The 12846-nt window shown below is 33.1% G+C and overlaps 1 protein-coding gene across 1 annotated transcript in view; it reads left to right on the forward strand.

The window, feature by feature from the left end:
- Positions 1 to 12846, forward strand: part of ANKS1B (ankyrin repeat and sterile alpha motif domain containing 1B) — a 678567-nt gene that overhangs the window by 299964 nt on the left and 365757 nt on the right. The window lies entirely within an intron of this gene.

Consider the following 12846-nt stretch of genomic DNA (forward strand, 5'->3'; position numbering starts at 1 on the left):
TTTTTTTTTTTTTTTTTGCCCCCCATTCCTGTCATTTGTCTGTATGGATTTCTTTCTCTTCCCTCTTCTCTTTTAGTTGGATTTCCCAGTAGGCGGTTTGCAGGCAAGCTTTAGAAATATCATTGGGACAAGCTGTTCTGTGATATTTCATTGAAAATAGCACTTATAAAGCTGTTTGCATTATATTTTTGCCAACAGAAGAACTCAGAACATGAAATTGGTGGTGTTTTCAACCTGGCTCATTCTGAATGGGCCTCGTGAAATCCAAGAGAGGGGAACTTAGGATCCAATCAATGCCATTCGCCATCTACTTAGATATATAATATAATCACATCCTTTGAGCTAATCTGTAGGACTAATGTGTCTTTTAAGACTTTTGGTGGGAATGGGCAATGATTTGCTTACTATTTTTTCTGCTTTAATATAACTCGTTTTGGATTATTTTTATTATAATCACCATCCTCATCAATAAAATGGTATTTAAACTTTACATATCCACTACTGTTTATCGAACACTTTCATATAAATTGTTTCATTTAACCATCATTATTTCCAAGAGAATGTATATTCTAGCGTTATGGATAAAGATGTTGACACTGTGAAGGGGCCAAGTTGTACAACTGATTCGAAGTTCTTTTTCCTTTCTTTAGTATAATAGTTGTCTCCTCCAGTCCTGGTCAGAAGTTAGAAAAATCCTTATGAGGTTGTACAACTTGACATATCTTTATGAGGAACTTACATGTTCAGAGTCAGGCACAGAACATTTTATACAGTGTCCCAATGTGCGGAGGAGGAAAACATCTTCAAAAATCCCTTTTTCCTCTTCAGGAAAATTTGATCTAGTTCATTTGCTTCCAGAAATGACCTCATCAACCCCAGACTTAGTTGGTAAATGCCACATTTATTATCTTTGGTTCTCTCATTATATAAAGCTGTTTTTGGTGTTATTGTGCAGCTATTACATTTCCAGGATTTTTAACTATTTAAGTAGGAGATTGTCCTACATATAAGTTAATAAAATCCATTACTAAACATATTTACTTTAATACCAAAGGAATTCTCTAACATAAGTGCATTTGATCATTCAGTGAATGAAAGACATATTCCTATCTTATCTGCAGTCTAAGCAACACTAAGAAAACTTACACATAAATCCTTCTTTACATATTCTATTTTATTTCAGATTACTTCATTTTGGTAAACTTTGAAAAAATTGGAGGTAATATTAAAGCCAGAAATTCCATCTTGACTCGATTTCTTGGTTCTACTATTAAATGTTTATGAAGGTAATTAACTCCAACTTCCCTTCTTAGCTGTTATAGTAATGATTTAAGTAGGAAAAAAAAAATGAAGAAAGTCAAGAAACTAAAAATTGGTATTTAAATTAGAACAAATGAAGCCTGTAAGTATATATGTAATAGAACAATAACAGCTAAGGTATATAATTGGGAAAGAATATAACATTAACTGGGCTACTTTTCACTTCAGAGACTTTGGTGCATTACTTATTTCTCCTTATGCGTTCTGATCTCCTGGGGCTCCTCATTCATTGTAGAGAGCAGGGAATAGAAAATTCAAGTGGAAGTAATTATGAGGGAGTATTAGGGTAGGACACATGATTTCAGGAAAGGGTTTGGAAACTAGAGAGTGTGCATGGGGAACAGCTAGATGGTTAGAAAAGGGGACTCCCTGATGTGTTCTGACAAGTCACAGGTGTGCCAGGGATAGCGCATTGTCGAGAGCTAACTGTTCCAAAGAAAACATAATTATTGGTTAGCTCATATAAGAGCCTATATTTTGATCACAGGTTTAATCCTCTAAAGGGTTTGCTAACTCTGGCTTTTTATCTGGAATTGCAAGAAATGTGAATTTATATTGACTTGTGGGTCTTAAAACACTTTCAAAATTAACTAATTAGAAATTAATAACATGGTCAAAATGATAATTTCACTGTTAAAACTGGTGACAAGCCTTGACAATAAAAGTATAAATGCTACCCAGATTTGAGAATTTACATTTCTTTGCCTAGGCACTGGCATATGTATTCATTCTTATTGTGAGAATGACATAGAATAGATGGGCGATAAAACAACTTTCATCTCATTCACTGCAAGGTACTGGTTAGGGAGCACAAGTTAGATTACCTTCCCTTTGCCTTTGTGTATGCTGTTATCTAGTCTACTTTTCATAAGTCTACCTGTTCATGGAGAATATCCACTGTAACCAAGGAGTCCATGCTTTCAATATGAGGTAGGGCCGATTATATATTGCATGTGTTTCTGATTACTGTGTTAATTATTTGGAAGGTACAGACTGCAATGTTGAGTTTGATTTTATTCAGCATATTTATTAACTCACTAAGCACAGCTGTTAGTTCTGCATCCCATATTTGATCTTTTTACCTTTGCTTCTTTGGACTCTTTTGTCTTAAAATTCTCCAGATTGTGAAACATTCTATTTTCGATTCATAGGGACTGAAATATTTTTATACTACTGGTTTCTCTTTGTTTTTCTCTGGATATATTAACACACAAGGCTGAGTTTCTCTATTAGGATAAATTCTCAAAGCTGGGTTCATTTACTTATGCTTGAAAATAAAATTATTTTTAAACTTGAAAGAATATTACCTTTGACGCATAAAATTTTAGGAAGGTCTATTGACATATTAGTTTGCTTCTTTCTGCTAAATAATTATATGTTACTTGCAATGGCTTTTTAAAAAAATATTTCTCCTGAATTAAAAAATGAAATATAATTTGATGAATTTTGACAATTGTTTATGTAGGCATAACCTCACTCAAAACAAGATTTAGAACTTTGGCATCACCCCCAGAAAGTTGCCTCATGCCCCTTTCCAATCAAGTGCCCCAATTCCTGCCTCAGAGGGGGCTTCTTCATGATTTTTGTCACTATAGATTAGGGTCGCCTGTTCTTGGACTTTGTATAATTGGAATCCTACGTGTGTGTGTGTGTGTGGTGTGGTGTGGTGTGTGTGGTGGGGTAATGGGAGAATGTCAATGTCTGATTTCTTTCACTCAGCACAATGTTTTTGAGATTCACTCGTTCTTCTTTTTGCTGACTAGTATTCCATTGGAATATAGTAGTATTTAGTATTTAGAATATAGTATTATTCCATTTAATATAGTATTATTTGTTTATCCTTCTCCTGTTGCTTGATTCTTGTGTTGTTTCCTGTTTGCTATTTTGAATGAAGGTGCTGTGAATAGTCCAAGGGTTTTTATAGACATAAGTATTCATATTGATACCAAAGAGTATAATCGTTGGGAAGTAAGGTAGATGAGTATTTACATTATAAGAAACTTTCCAAAAATTTTCCAAAGTAGTTGTTCCATTGCATAATTCCCAACAAAAATGTGTGAGAATTTGTTTCTCCACTTTCTTGTGAACGTTTGATTTATTAAACTTTTTAATTTTTTAATTTTAGTCACTTTTATGAGTGTGAAAAGATTTGTCATAAGGTTTTAACTTGCATTTTTCTGGTGACTAATGATGTTGAGCACCTTTACCTGTGATTGTTGCCCATTCTTATATGTTCTTTTGGGAAGTGTCTCTTTAAGTCTCTTTAATAGGGTTGTTCAACTTTCTAATTGTTGATTTGTACTAATTCTTTATAAATTCTCCTGTAATTCCAAAAGATATGGGTCATTTATCAATTTTATGCACTGCAAATATTTTTCTCTAGTCTGTGGTTTGTCTAAATATTGTTTAAAGGTGCCTTTCTATGAATAGAATATTTTAATTTTGGTGAGATTGGTTTATCAAGTTTTCCTTTCATGGTCAGTGTTTTTTGTGTTTTGTTTATGTTGTGAATATGTGCTCCCATTTTTTTTCTAGATGCTTTCTGGTTCTAGCTTTTACATTTAGTTTTATGATCCATCTAAATTGTTTTTGTGTGCTGTGAGATAAGAGTTAAGATTCATTTTTTTCCTACATGGAAAAAGACTTTCCTTGTCTTGTTGAGTTGACTTAATGCTTTAGTGTTATTTATTACTTTCACTTTCCAATTGTTCATTGTTAGTATATAAAATGTAATTGAGTTTTATATTATCATTGTATCTTGCCACCTGGATAATTTTTTGAAAGTTATAGTAGTTTCTTTTAAAAATGTTTTTAAGGTTTTTTTCTGTCATCTGAGAACTGTATGGTCTTATTTCTTCTTTTTCTAGTATTTATGTCTATTATTAATAATTATTAATTATTATTATTATTATTTTACTGCTGTAAAGCCAAAAATTCTTGTCTTATTTACTATCTTTGAGAGAAAGCATTCAGTATTTCAACATTAAGTATAATATAACTATATTTATTTATAGAAACAAACTCCTATTTTGCTAAGAGTTTTGAGCATAAAGAGGTATTGAAGTTTTTCAATTTTTTTCTGTATATATTTATATGATGATATGATTTTTTCCATCTTTATTCTGTTGCTGTGATACATTACATTGTTTTATTTTTAAATATTAATCCAACTTTGCATTTCTAAGATAAATATGACTTAGTTATGATGTTTTGTCCTTTTTGTGCAGTACTTGATGCAAGAGACTTTATTTAAAGCATTAGTGTGTAGAGATATGGGTTAGATTTAAGGGAGTCAAAGATGACTGATGATTTGGCTGGGATTTTGGAATAATTTTAACAAATATACAGAAGATGAGCAGAAATTCATTTTGATGAGGAAGAGGGTGACATGATAAATTTTGCTTTGTAAACTTACTGAATGTGAGGCATTATTTACAAATTAGAAACACTAGTGTGGAACTATGGTGAGAGAGGTAAAAGATTAAGGTAAAGATTTTACAGTCATTTATAGAATTTGATGTTGAAGGGAGATAATGTCAAAGGTAGAATGTAGGAGTATTTGCACTTAAGAAATAGCATTAATATTTGTTAAGCACATAATATAATTTAATTTTCATGATTTTTTGGAATAGATACTATTATCTTCATTGTATAGATGAGAAAATTGGGAATCAGTAAGTATAAGTAACTTCTTTACATATAGATTAGTAACAAGGCATTAGCAAAGGAGAGAGAAGGAGCATTGAGAGATATAAAACAAGGAAGACAAAGCATTATCATAAATATAAAGAGAGAAAAGAAATTTGAAGAGGTTAATCAATGTTGTCAAAACTTGGGATGTGGAGGAGAAGGGATATCAAAATGCCATTTTATTTGGTGATTATGAGGGCAAAGACTTTCAAGAAAGCAATTTACCTCAAATGAAAAAGGTAGAAGCTTAAGATGCAAAGAGCTGAAGAGTTGGAGAAAAGCAATACACTGATTGTAGATTATTCTTTTGAATTATTTGGTGGTAAAAGGAAGGAAAGCAGTATGGCATTGTGTTGAAGGAAGGGCAGGGTTGAGAAACAATTTTTCTTTTATTTCAGTATGCAGGAAATTAAATGTGGTCATAGAGAATGGGAAAGAGGAGAGGAAAACTTGATGAGGGAGACGTGAGTGATGGGGACTGAAATGTTAAATTTATAATAGGTATAATAACTAAATCTAATTAGCTCCAAAGTTCAAACACTGGCATTACTGGAATGTTGATAAAGCATTAGTCATTAAAGCAATGGGTTTTTGGACTGAACTTCTTGTGTTGGTTTTAGCTGAATGGGTTTTTCCACTCCTTCTTCCTGTTTGAGGGCATAAATCAAGTCTAAAAATAATAGAAGAGTATGTTGAGAAGTGACCTAAGTTCAAGGTGGGGAAAATAAAATACTTTAGCACAATATCACAGATAAATCATCCAAATAGGTGCTTAATATTGAACATTATAATAATTTTAATGAGCATAGGTGGATGCTAACAAAAAGTCAGTCTGGAAAATGTGGAAATTCCGATGATCTTGAGGTGCTCCTGGTACCATCCAGATCCCACCACCTACTTTAAGTTCCATCCTAAGAACAATTCAATGAAATGAAATGACTTAAGACTGCACTCTTTCACAGCTAAGGAGGGACCCTATCATAAAGACTCAAAGGCCACAGATGTAAAGAAAACAAAAAGTCAAGGGCTCAGTTCTTTAAAGAGACTAATGGAAATGATTTGAAAAAGATGAGCTCCTCCTGAACTCCTACCCATGATAAACTCTGTTTTAATTCAGGTGACAGCTCAACCTGAAGGAAATAAATATTTTGGATATTTTTTTTCTGGACTTTTTGTGTGCTTAATGAAGTAATAATGAAGTAATTTAATAATAAACTGTACCATCTCTCCCTTCCTATATTAAGAGTTTAGAACTGGGGTTATATAAAATCCTTGCCAAATCTAGAATAACATTTTAATGGGCACTGTGGGGTTATAGAATACATATGCTAAATTTTAAAATTAGAAATGAGAGTAGGTATATAAAAAGCAGATGTACATAACTCAGAAAAAGTAAAGAATATTGTATTGGGTTGCAGCAAAAAATAGATAAAGAATAAAAAGAACTTCAAAGAGATAATCTTTTAAAAGTATCTCTATTATTGAATATTGAGCCAATTGTTTCTATTGTTAAACATGTGTTTTCTTTATTTCTTATAAAAACCCGACAAGGTGGGTTATTTTTTCTTTATTTTACTGATTGAGCCTGAAACTTAAATAGGTTGAATAATTTTTTCAGTTTTATATCACCATTGACTGGAAGAACTCTAATCTCCTAACTCCAGTAGTCAATTAATGTTAATTAGCTCATCAGGAATAAAATAATTAAGATGGAATATTATATTCCAGAGGGATGATGAAGTTTGAGAGGAGAATAATAGATTGTAAAAAGGGAGAAGAGCAGAAAAATGGAACAGTTTGTAACTTAAAGGAGGGAACCAAAGACTATTCAATAATTTGGAGTCTTGTAATCAAAGTTAAGTGAGAGGTGAAGGCTAAAAATAGAAAGATTATAAAATTAGAAAATAATCTTAGAAAAACAATTGAGAAAGAAGTCAATGGCTTCAACAGTTGACCAGTAGTCCTCAACCATTTGAGAAGCTTTTTAAAAATGCCTGGCCCTACCCCAGACAAGTCAAATCAATATCTCTAAAGGCAGGTATTCTTAACCTGGTATTCTCAGATAGGATGGTCTAAGAAACTCATAAAACACGCAAAATTTTGCTTGCAGGTGCCTTTTCTAAGAATTAACTTCTAATCATGCTTCTGTCATATACCCTCTGTGTAACCTTTCTGACCCTTCAATTTGTCAGCAATGTGAGGATGATATTTGCTTTGCCTGCTTCTCAGGAATGTAGTAAAGCTCAAATTAGATAAAATGTGCCATGGCGCTGTGTAAATTGTAAAGCCCTACAGCGGCCCAACTTGTTATTACAGCAGTGATTAAATCATGTTTGCCCACGTTTGAGAGATGACCTTTGAGAGACAATCCTCTCACTTTCACTGTCTCTCATCCACAAGTGGCTCTGATGATAGCAACTTTGGCTTTTAGGAAATATATCTGGGAGCCTTTTTAAGTTCTCCAAATTGTTAGAATCTACCTAGAATGATGCTGGCTAAATATTAGGTGATTCCAGCCTCCAGCATTTCATTCCTTAGAAGTGTTTACGTAAGAGAGCCACAGAGGTATGAACTGAAATTTGAGATGTGAGAGGAGCCAATGAAGATAAAAGGCACGGTATTGAGTCAGGCCGACTCAGTGCAGGGGAGAGTAAAGCCAAGATATATGAACTGTATCTTCCATTAATGAATAAAATCACCATCATTCTTTATAGAGGTCATGCCAGTCATATGCAGTGGAATATTATTCATCCTAATTTCTCTTCTTTTGAGGAAACTCTAGCTAGATTCATCCACCAGAAAAACAGTAAATTATTTGTTACTGACACCTTCTACATATAAAAAAAAAATTCATTTCCTTTGCTGAGCGTAAAATATATTTCTCTGAATTTTGTGCCCATATTACCATTGACAGTAGCAGACCTTATTAAAATAGTGGTTTTCTTTTGTATTATTCAGGGTTTTTTTTTCTACATACATAAAAATTTGGTAGATGCCAGTCTTTGGCATGTCTTTCTCCCTAGAGCATCTCTAAGCAGTATGAATAAGAATGCATAGATAAAAATTTCTCTGGGAAAATTTCTTTAAAAAATGTCCAGAAAGTAGAGTTGTCATTATTTTTTTAAATGTTTTAAGCAGCTGACTAGAATTTGAAATCTAATCTTATCCCTCCTATTGGTCAGTTGTTACTGATTTACACTGGGTGAAGTTAAAAGCCCCCGATTGCCTCTTGATCTAAAGTCAAAGAAATCTGTTTGTCCATGTGATGAATAATATGCCTAATGTATGACTCTGAAGCTAATCGTTCAACTTCCTAATCTTGCCTGCTCCGAAATTATGGAATTTGGTTATGAGAGTATCACAGAGCATATTATTACTTTATTCATTCATTCAAATATAGTGGAGTGCCTACTGTATGCTGGGTGTCATAAGAGGAGATTTGAATATAAAAACAACCTCAAAGAACATTTAATCAATTGAGAGAGACTGTGCTCTAAACATAACTTTTGGAATTTCACTGGTGGAATTCATTTATTGAACACCCCAGAGATCATCCTTAGACTTCTTCTCTCAATCTACACTTTCTCCCTGTGTACTCACATCCAATTCAGAGCTTTAAATACTATGTATATGCCAATGCTGCTTCAATTTGTGTCTCTAGCCCCCACCACTTCCCTGAACTCCAGGCTCCTATTCAGCCAGCTCCTCTAAATGTCAATTGAATGTCTAAGCATCTTAAGCTTAATACATGTAGCACTAAACTTAACATTTTAGTTAATGGGAACTCAGGGTAAAGAACTTGACCCTATTCTTGATTCTTTCCTTTCTTTCACACCTCCGTATCGAATCCATCAGAAAACCCTCTAGGCCAGCAATTCTCAAAGTGTGTTTTGGGACCTTCTGGCTGTCTCCAAGACCCTTTCAGAAGGTTTGTGAAGTCAAAAGTATTTTTATAATCATACAAAAGACATTTTGCCTTTTTCACTTGAATTCGTACATGAGTACTTGGAGTTTTCCATCATAGCACTGTGTTGTACAATGACACCAGAGCTCTGATGGCTAATGGAATGTGCACTGTATTTTATGTTTTAAAAGTATCTATCTCAGTTTTAATTTTCAATATACTAAATATTTATGGATGTGGCCCTCATAAACAAAAACTCTATAGTGTTCTCAATAATTTTTAAGGGTGTGAAAGAATCCTGAGATCAAAATGTTTAAAAATTGTTCCTCTAGCCTTCCTTTCAACATACTTCTTGAATCAGGATCTCCTTAACCATCTCTACTCTGTCACTCTCATATAAATCATTAACATCTCTTGCCTGGACTTTTGGAAAAGCCTCTTATCCTGTTTCCTGGCTATTGTATCTTTATTGTTGATTTGCAAATCAGCAGATAAGTTTATATAAATCAGATCATGTTATTCATCTGCTCGAACTTCCAATATCTTCCCATCTCACTAGAGTAAAGGCATACAGTACACTAAACAATTTGACTGTAACCTCTTAATCTGTCTCCTGTCATCCTCTACCTAGCTCATTTTACTCCAACTGTGCCATCTTCCCTGCATGGCTGGATTATCTCAGATAAGCCATACAATTCCTGTCTTAGGTTTTTTTGTACTCATTGAGTTGTCTGAAATGCAGTTCTCCCAGAGGCTTACATGGCTCATTATCTCTCTTCTTCAGGTCATTATTCAGATGCTACTTTATGAGAGAGATCTTCTCTGACCACTAAATATAAAGTAGATACCACTTTACTTTCTGTCTCCTTTTTGCTATTTTTCCTTTGTAGCATTTTTTACTCCTGCATTAGCATTTAAGTGTCAATTTGTTCAGTGTCTTTCTTTCCCACTTCAATGGATGTTCCATAAAAATGAGAACTGTGGCACATTATTATGATTATTGTTATTAAATGCTCAATCCCAGCACCTAGAATAGCTCCTAGTAAATAATTGGTGCTCAGTTAGTATTATTTGAATTAATTCACTGAGTATAGTTGGGTCAAAGGCAGGAAAGACTATTCCAACTGAGTTTTATATTTGAATAGAAATTAACTAGATGAAGTGGTAGATATACAGTTCAGAAAGCAGAGTAGGAAGAACAAGGCACTTACTGTTTTTTGACTTAATGGTGTGCCAGATTCACCATAGGATATTCTAATAAATCAAGAAGTCCCAACCATGTATTTTATCCTCTTCTCCTCAATCAGAATATCATAATCCCTATAGAGGACTCGTTCTGGGTAGTGTTCTTGAAGGAAAAAAAGGGGTTCATGGTCAAATGTATTGGGGAAATAAAGGGTTAAACACTTTTTTTCACTGAAGGATTTTTCATAGCCTTCCCCACTACCACCCCTGGAAACCCATTAATATTTTTCACAACTGGTGATCCACCAAATAATTTGGGGAACATAATCTAAGTCATTTGATGTGCTTCTTTATACCTTACCCTAGCAATTCCATTCTGGTTTGATTTTTCCACTCATTCTGCAGAAATTCACACTGTTGAGAGAGGGAGCATGATAATTAAGCAATAAATATGTGTCATTTATTTAGTATGTTACAGAGTGGTATCTATGCATTGTTTACTTAATCTTCTGAGCAACTGTGTGAGATAATAGGGCCATTATAATTCTTATTTTATGTATGAAGAAAAGTAAAATAAGTATACTGTATATTGTACCATGTTTGAAAAACAAGTTTTAAATCAATGGTGCTAAATGCCTAAAACTGAAAAATAAGTAAGTAGAACGATCTATATTTTTCACTAAAATACAGTATTATTTTAGCATTCATTCTATTTTATATTAATTGAATTCAATTCAATAATTTTGTTTCAAACATAATATTAGGCACTATGAGGAATAAAAACATTTACATAATTATTTGAGTTTGGGAGACAAATTAACCACACTGTTTTCTTTCTGTCCCAGATTCAAAACCAGTTGCGAGATAAGATATAGAAGTTAGACAAATTAAAATCAAATGTCATAATTTTTTTTTATTGTTATTACCTGTAGAACTAATTGGACAATGTGATTCTAGACATGTGGCCAAATGTGCTTCAAACACACATCACAACCATTTACAAGATGAATTTGCTACAGATGAGAATAGAATAGATAGCATAGAAGAACATAGATTATGCTGATATGTTGGCTCTGAAGAGGAGAAACCCAGAAGAGGCAGAGATGAGTATGCTTAGTTCTTTCTCCAAGGTCATTTTACAGCTAAGCAGCTATAACTCCTGAGGGGAGAAATGAGTGAAGGGTAGGAGAATAGGCCAAGAATGTTACTCTAATGGAATTCTCCTTCTTGCGGAAATATGAGGCCAGAGAGTACAAATTCAGCTTAACAGCACAATAATAGAATATATTTTATTTGATCAAATAGCCCAGAGTATTTGGATAATAAGACTCACTTCACTTACTTGCCATGTTTCATCTTACTCCAAAAGTCTGCTCTTTCTTCCTTATATTAATTAATGGCATTGCCATCTACTCAGTTTCCCAAATCCGAAATTTGAGTTACCCTAAACTCTTTCTTTCTCTCCCTAAATCTAAAGAGCCACCAAACCATGTCAGCAATGTATCCTAAATATTTTCCAAAGTTTTCCTCTTTTCTCTGCTCTTACTGCAAATGTCTTAATTCACTTTCTTTTGACTTATTTTTTCTATATCTTTATTAATCATTTTTCTATTATTAAAATTATTGGGGTGACACTGGTTAATAAAATCAAATAGGTTTCAAGTGTACAATTCAATAATATGTCATATGTATATTGCATTTTGTTTCACCACCCAAAATTAAATTTCTTTCCACCCTCCTTATTCCTTACCTACCTCCCTCTCTTCCTGCTGGTTACCACTACTTCCCATCCACGTAGGTCTCCCGATTATTTGTCAAGTTTGTCTGTTACTTTTAGTTTTATATCCACACATGAGTGAAATCATATGGTTCTCAACCATTTCTGTCTGACTTATTTTGCTTAGCATGATAATCTTGAGATCCATCCATGTTGTCACAAGTGTCACAAGTGTCAATATTTCATCTTTTCTTATAGCTGAGTAGTATTCCATTGTATATATGTACCACAGCTTCTTTATACAATCATCTATCGATGGATTGTTTGGATTATTGACACTTTGTAGTATAAATTGATGTCAGGTAGAGTGATACCTCCTGCCTTGTTCTTTTTCCTTTGAGGATTGCTTTGGCTATTTTATGCTTCCATACAAATCTGATAGTTTTTGTTCTATATTTTTAAAAAATGCCATTGACATTTTGATGGAGATTACATTAAATCTGTATAATGCTTTAGATAAAAAGATCATTTTAACTATGTTGAGTCTTCTAATCCATGAACATGGACTATCTTTCCATTTCTTTGTGTCATTTTCAACTTCTTTTAATAGCATCTTATAGTTTTCAGTGTATAGATCCTTCACATGCTTTGTTAGGTTTATTCCTGATTATTGAAATAACTCCCTTAATGGTTCCCTTGCTGTCATTCTCAACCACTTCTAATTTATCTTCTACATTCCTCACATAATAATCTTTATGTTTTATTATTATTATTTTATATTGTGAAACAATCAAAAAGTTATAGCAGAGTTAAAAAACAATATAAAGATCTTTTTTTCCCTTGAACTACTTGTAAGTTGCTGACCTGATACCCTATCATTTCCAAATACTTTACTGTGTTATTTCTTAAAAACATGGACATTTATCCACAACCAGAAAACAACCATCAGATATTTAATTTGATATATTACTACCATTTAATCCTGAAACCCCATTTGAATTTCACTAGTTGTCTTAATAATATCTTTTGT

This window comes from Pteropus medius, unplaced genomic scaffold, assembly GCF_902729225.1.
Source record: "Pteropus medius unplaced genomic scaffold, Ma_sr-lr_union100, whole genome shotgun sequence".
Lineage (NCBI taxonomy): Eukaryota > Metazoa > Chordata > Mammalia > Chiroptera > Pteropodidae > Pteropus > Pteropus medius.